Genomic DNA, 7,675 nt, shown 5'->3' with positions numbered 1-7,675 from the left:
AATGAGGAGGATGGTATTAGCATCGTATACGGTTCCAATAGACAAAATAGGTAATCGACAGGACCTACTGTATATCTCAAACCTGGACTCAGCACACTGTTGTCACCAGAAAAGGATATATAAGATTGGTAAGAATCCGTAAAAAATTTATTGATGTCTCTCTTTAAGTGAATCAAGTAGATAGATGTAGAGCAGGAAGAAAGACAGTATTGAAAATCAGCTATACCCTATTATAAAATTAAATAACAAGAACAAAAAAAAGACAGTGAGAGAGAGAGAGAGAAATTCTTACAAAATTTGTTCAAGGCTGTGATGCAACCTGGACTGAACACATCTAGACACACAGCAGGATGGGACATAAGGCTCTACACTCCTGGGTCTGAGAGGCTTGGTGAGGATGGGACAACAAATGCAGCACTTTTAGAGTAATACTACCTGGCCCCCTATTCCATGGGTCCCATACCTCCAGGTGTAGGGGGCCCTTCCTACAGCTAAAACATGAATGGGAACATCCAGAGGATGGTACACCGTGTGTTCGGGAAAGTTTGGGAAAGTCACCTCATCTCCACTTCTCCTGGTATTAGGGTTCCCCAGCTCCTTTCCGTGGAGTCTCCCCACTTTGGGAAGGCAGCACACTCAACAGCCGGGTTTTGCACAGCTTGGAATTTTCCGTGTTAAGAAGGGGAATGGGGGGATGGAATGAGACACAAGCCCTAGATGTTTGGACAGGCATATGCCACTCTAATTTCCTAATCTGGAAGAAGAATTTCCCTATCCTTCAGGTTGCCCCAGTAACCGGAATGGGTCTGTAGGAATCGTGCCCCTTTGTGGCTTCTTCCCTAAACAACAAGTTGAAAACTGGTGCTCAGGGGCACTGCAATTCACAAACATGCAGGGTTGTAATTGACACCTCTAATGGAGTCATTTCTTGAGCCAAGTATTTGTAAAGCAAGTATTTGTAAGCAAGGCAGAATTGCAGGAAAGGGATTTCAAGAGGTAGTTTGCACTCGCCATTAAAGCACATGCAAAAGCTGCTGAACATCGCCAATGATGCAGTTTGCCAAAAAGGCCGTATGCGTTATTCCTTAATATATTCAGGAAAAAACCCTTACTCCATTTTTGGCCAACAAAACAGGGGGCAATGTCAATTAATACTACAAAGAGGTACCACTTCGCACCAGTCAGAATGGCCAAGCTCACAAAGTGTAAAACCTGAAATGCAGGACAGGGCATGGAGAAAAGGGAACCCTGACAAGCTGATGGTGGGAATGTAAATTGCTAACAGCCACTCTGGAGAAGTGGGTGGTGATTCCTTAAAAATCTCAAAAACAGAGCTTCAGAGCATATGGCGCTTCCACTCCTGGGCCTGTATCTTGGAAAAAACGTAAATTGAGAGGACCCATGCACTCCAAAATTTATGCAGCCCTGTTTACAAGAGCCTCTACTTGGAAGCTACCTAAACGTCCTTGGAAGGAAGACAGGATGAAGATATTATGGTAGATATGTACAATGGAATATTACTCAGCCATGAAATGAATGGAATAAGGCCATTTGCAGCCACTCGGAAGGACACAGATACATTCATACTAAGTGTCATAAATCAGACAATGATAAATATCATATGATATTACTTATCAGTGGAATCTAACAATTGATACAAAGGTACTATCTTACAACACAGAAACAGAGTCCCAGACTTAGAACACAAACTTATGGTTACCAAACTGGAAAGGTGTGTCGGAGGCATAAATCATGAGTTGGAGTTAGTATATACATATTTACAGAGAGAAAACTTGTAATCAGCATGGACCTGCTGTAGAGCACTTGGAACTCTTCTCAACACCCTTTAGTAACTTCAATGGGAAAATAATTCCAGAAAGAATATATAGTCATCTCTGTATAAATGAATCATGTTGGTGTATATCAGAAACGAACACAACATGGTAAATCAACTATACTCCATTATAAATTTTAAATTGACTTATAGAAAAGAAAAATGATCACTAAATTCGTTTAGTCACAGTTAACGTGCTAGTTTCACATCCCTGGACACAGACACAATTTGGTCCCAAGGCTGGACTGTTGTGGGCCTGAGGACCTCGGGAGGATATGCCAGCTAATTGACCCCTTGAACATGTAGTACCTGGTCCCCTCTGCATGGGATCACAATCTACAGATCTAAGTGTGCCCTCATACTACTAAACCAACCCTCTGACACCCAAAGGATGGTGGACTCTCTGGGTTGGATGACATTTGGAAAATCATCTGGTCTCAATATATCCTGGTGTTTGGGTTCTGACCTCCTGACCCCTTCGTTAGGGTCATCCCACTCTACTAGACAGCACCCTCAACAGGTGATTTTGCAGGGGTTTATACTTGTTCAGGGGATGAAGGGTAAGGGGGAAGAAAGAATGGGACAGAAGCCCTCACATGTTTGGTCAGGCACATTCCACTCTAATTTAAAACCCAGGAACAGGACTTTCCCTACATCTAAGGTTGTGTCAGTAACCAGAGAGGGACAGTAGAAATCCTGCCGCCTTCTGTTTCCCATAACAATTCTAAAACTGGACCTTATAGGCACTTCATATTCACAATGCCTGGGGAGCTGTAAATGACAACAACCCTCAAGAAATGTCTAGGGGTAGGTAATTGAAATAGACTTCAAAACAAGGCAACCTTTCAATAACACTTTTTCAAGGGGTAAATTTTACTCATACTGTTCAAAAAAAACAAAAAAAAATCACATATGAAGGTGCTCACCATTGCTTTATGTTAGACAAATGCAAATCAGATGTACAAGAAGTATCACCTGGAACCACTCAGAATAGCTATCCTCACAATGTCTAGAAACAAGAAATGCTTGAGAGGGTGTGGAAAAAAGAGAAACCTACTACTTATTATTATTATTATTATTTTTAAAATCTGTGTTGGGTCTTATTGCTGCATGCGGCTTTTCTATAGTTGCAGCAAGTGGGGGCTACTCATCGTTGTGGTATGCAGCCTTCTATTTGCGGTGGCTTCTCTTGTTGTGGAGCACAGGCTCTAGGCACACAGGCTTCAGTAGTTGTGGCACGTGAGCTCAGTAGTTGTGGCTCGTGGGCTCTAGAGTGCAGAGTCAGTAGTTGTGGTGCACGGGCTTAGTTGCTCTGCAGCGTGTGGCATCTTCCTGGGTCAGGGCTTGAACCTGTGTCCCCTGCACTGGCAGGTGGATTCTTAACCACTGCGCCACCAATACTACATTACTGGTGGCAATGCCAATTGGTAACAGCCACTATGGGGCACAGAATTGAGGTTACCAGAGTAAGGGGAAGCGGGAGGGATAAACTGGAAATTGGGATTGACATATACACACCACTACATATAAAAGAGAGAACAAATAAGGGCCTACTGTATAGCACAGGGAACTCTACTCAATACTCTGTAATGACCTGTATGGGAAAGGAATCCAAAAGGGATTGGATATATGTATAACTGCTTCACTCTTCTGTGCAGAAGAAAGTAACACAACATTGTAAATCAACCATACTCCAAAAAATTGAAATTGAAATGAAATAAATAAAATAAAATAGAGCTGCCAGATGATCCAGCAAGTTCACTCCTGTGTGCATATCTGGAGGAAAGCATAAATCGAAAAGACACATCTTCCCCAATGTTCACTGCAACACTCTTTACGATAGCGAAGACATGGAAGCAACCAAAATGTCCATCAACACATGAATATAGGTAAAGAATATGTGATACATATATATAATGGAATATGACTCGGCCATAAAGTAGAAGAAAATAATGCCAATTGCAGTAACATGGATGGACCTAGAGATCATTGTACTAAGTGAAGTAAGTCAGACACAGTAAGACAAATATTGTATGATATCACTTCTAGGTGGAACCTAAAAATTGATACAAATGAACTAACTTACAAAACAGAGGCAGACTCACAGACTTGGAAAACAAACTTACGGTTACCAAAGGGGAAAGGTAGGGGGTAGGGATAAATCAGGAACTTGGGGAAACATATGAATACTGCTATATATAACATAGATAAGCAACAAGGACCTACTGTATAGCACAGGGAACTCTACTCAATATTCTGGGAATACCTTTATCAGAAAAGAATCTGAAAAAGAATGAATATATGCATATGTGTAACTGAATCACTTGCTGTGCAGCTGAAATGAACACAACATTGTAAATCAGCTATACTCCAAGAAAATTTAAATTACAAAATAAAGAAAATCACCTATATTTCAAAAGAAAAAAAGAATTCCCACATATTTTTATGGCTTGATAGCTTACTTTTTTAGTGCTCAATATTATCCCATTCACAGAATATATTAATACTATATCATTTCATTCACCTATTGGAGGACACCTTAGTTTCATTCACATTTTGGCAATATTGAATTAGGTGCTATAAATATCCATATGCAGGTTTTCATCTGGAAGTATGTTTTTAAACTACTTTCGGTAAATATCCATGAGAACACTTGCCGGATTGTACAGTAAGGGAATGTTCAATATTATAGCAAGTGTCAATCAGACTACCAAAGTAGCTGTATTATTTTTCATTTCCACCAATAACAAATGACATTTCCTGTTGTTCCACATCCCCTACAGAATATGTTCTTGTCATTGTTCACATTTTAGCCATTCTAATGGCTAAAATTTTATGTAATTGTATTGTTAATTTGTTTTTTGATGGCAGCATGTAATCTGAATTATTCTTCCATATACTTATATACATAGTGTCTATTTTCTTTGGTGAGGTGTCCGTACAGTATATTGGTCCACATTTTATTTAGGCTGCTTTCATTTTTTTCTACCCAATCTGTATTTGTTTTATTTATTTTCATGCCTTATTGCATTAGCAAGGACTTGGAGTAAAATATGGAAAAGGAGTCACGAAAGGGAACATCCTTCTTTTACCTGAACTTAGTGGAAAAGCTTCATGTTTTTGATCATTAATCATGATGTAAGATAAAACTTTCCTGTAGATCTTTGTTATCAACTTGAGAAAACTCCAGTCTATTTCTTCAACTGAGAGTTTTTATGAAGAATGGGTGTTAGAGTTTTTCAAAGGTCTTCTGAATCTATTGATATGCTAATGATTGTCTTTAGGGTGTCGATATGATGGATATAATTATTTGATTTTAGAATGTTGAACCAGCCTTGCATACCTGGGATTATTCCCTCTCATTCATGATATAAAATTCTTTCAAAATACTGTTGGATTCAATTTGTTAATATTTTGTTGAGGATTTTTGCATTGATGTTCCTGAGAGATACTGGTCAGTTTTCTTTACTATTCATATGTTCTTCTAAGTTTGGATGTTGTGGATTTAGTGTCAGACATTCATTTGGGGGAGATTCTCTGTCATTTTTAAAAAATATTTTCTGTTCTTTGTTATCTTTATTCTCCTCCTGCTATACCCATTATGTATAGGTCACAGCATTTTCATTGTTCCACAATTACTGATTACTCTGTTCTGTTGATTTCCTTCGTGCCCATTTTCTCTTTTCTTTTGAGATTTAAAGGTTTCTCTTGATATGTCTTCAAGCTCACAGATGTTCCTCCTCAGCCGGCTCTTTAACTGCTAAAACAAAATACGAGAGACTTGGTGTTTTATAAACAACAGAATATTTTTGTTTTCTCATAATTGCTGAGGCTGAAAAGTTCAAGAACAAGTTACCATGTGATTCCCTGGTGGCGCAGTGGTTAAGAATCTGCCCACCAATAAAGCAGACAAGGGTTCAAGCCCTGGTCCTGGAAGACCCCACATGCCATGGAAAAACTAAGCCCCCATTTAACAGGAATACTGAGCCTGTACTCTAGAGACCACAGCCCACAGCTACTGAGCACGTGTGCCACAACTACTGAAACCTGCACGCCTAGACCCCGTGGTCCGCAACAAGAGAACCCACCCAATGAGAAGCCCGCACGCTCGGCAATGAAATCATGTGATGGGCATGAGATCTGTGTGCTACATTTATTAGGTCACTGATCCCATGTTTGAGGTCTCTGGCCTCATGACCTAATCACCTCCCAAAAGCCCCACCTCCTAATACCATCAACATGGAAGCTGGGTTTCAAAATTTTAAAATTAGAGGTACAAAGTGTTTACACCATAACAGCGACTACAGAGTTAACTGATTTTTCCTTTCATGTTAAAGGTTTGCACATTTATATTTATTATATACTCCCAAAACCCTTGTTTCTTTTTTAAAAAATTCTTTTCCCGTATATGCCAGTACACACCATGGAGTAGAGTTCCCTGTGTTATAAAGCAGGTCCTTATCAATACTTATCTATTTTATATATACCAGTGTGTATAGGTCAGTCCCAATCTCCCAATTTATCCCTTCCCCACTTATCCCCTGGTAACCATAAGTTTGTTTTCTATATCCATGACTCTATTTCTGTTGTGTAAATTAGTTCATTTGTACCTTTTTTTAAAAGATTCCTCATATAATCAATATCAAATGATACCTGTCTTTCTGTGTCTGACTTGCTTCACTCAGTATAACAATCTCTAGGTCCATCCATGTTGCTACAAAACCCTTAATTGTTAAGGATAACTCTCAAATTTTTCCAGTATCATCAGCAATTCTTTCTGTCAGACATGTGATAACACTTTTTAAACAGGGATATTGAGACCAAGGCTCCTGACCTGCAAACAAACAAAACATCATTTATATAGTGAAAACTCTGCACATCAAAGGATGAAAGCACTTGGTCTAAATCCATTTGCACCCACTGCTGACAGAGGGCAGAGGAGTTTGACTCACTACTCTTCCTTACGTGCAATTCTTCCTAATGGGGTATTCCATCTAAAACTTATAAGAAGCGGGAATGCATCATGGAACACACTAATCTCTACTACAGATTCTGAAGCAGCAAAAACACAAAAACAAAGACATGATGAATCCATCCAAAGGGTTCTGTCCACATTGTTACAATAGTTTCCTATCACTTGAAGCTACTTTCATTTTTTCAACAAAAATAATGTTAATCTGCAGTCACACACTCCATTAATATTACACTATCCCTTGTGCAAGTATGTAGGGATTCGAGGAGCTATGGGAGGCTATCATGAGAGGTTGCCTAGAGTAATTAGGACATTTCATTTAATGTTGGCTCTTCTCCCTAAGATGTCTGCTGTCCTCTTCTTTTTGTAGCTACTAGCATTGAGAAAGTGACCAAGATAAGGCCCTTCTCTTTTACCGCCCATGAATGCAGCTGTGATTAACCCCACAGACCTTGGTGCTTCTAGAATCCCCTGAACCTACTGACCCTCCATGCATGGCATGACATAGATAAGGATGGTGACGTGTATATTTGTATAGAGCATGCTATAAAATTTTCGAGTCTTCCCTTCCTCATAATTCCAAAGAATAGATTTCTTTGGATTTCTGCTTAATGCTGTTGGAGTTGATACATATGTTGAGGGAGGTATCAGGGCACACCAAAAGAGAGGGTAACCGCACAGAAAATACAAGCAGGTATATTTCTGTGTAGTTTCAAGCAGCTTATTTGCTATATCAACCATGGTGACATGTTGACCCTTCCTCTTTCTACTAGTAGTACAACAAACATAAAGGATATTTAGGCTGCTTGTTTTATCCCCACCTCTCTCAATTGATCTGCATTCACATATAGGACAATGAAGGGCCCTTT

The 7,675-nt window shown here is 39.4% G+C and overlaps 1 long non-coding RNA gene across 1 annotated transcript in view; it reads right to left on the bottom strand.

Annotated features, from left to right (window-relative positions):
* The window catches only part of LOC141278457 (uncharacterized), an 8,933-nt gene extending 3,932 nt beyond the window's left edge, over positions 1–5,001 (bottom strand). Inside the window, exons 1-2 of the long non-coding RNA XR_012331209.1 lie at positions 4,927–5,001; positions 4,061–4,117 (exon numbers count right to left, since the gene is read on the bottom strand). This is a non-coding gene — a long non-coding RNA (uncharacterized lncRNA). The remainder of the gene's footprint in view (positions 1–4,060; positions 4,118–4,926) is intronic.
* Positions 5,002–7,675: the final 2,674 nt, after the last annotated feature.

Source organism: Tursiops truncatus, chromosome 4 (genome assembly GCF_011762595.2).
Source record: "Tursiops truncatus isolate mTurTru1 chromosome 4, mTurTru1.mat.Y, whole genome shotgun sequence".
Taxonomy (NCBI): Eukaryota; Metazoa; Chordata; class Mammalia; order Artiodactyla; family Delphinidae; genus Tursiops; species Tursiops truncatus.
The sequence above is the reverse complement of the archived record's forward strand: the minus strand, read 5'-3'. Positions and strand labels throughout refer to the sequence as shown.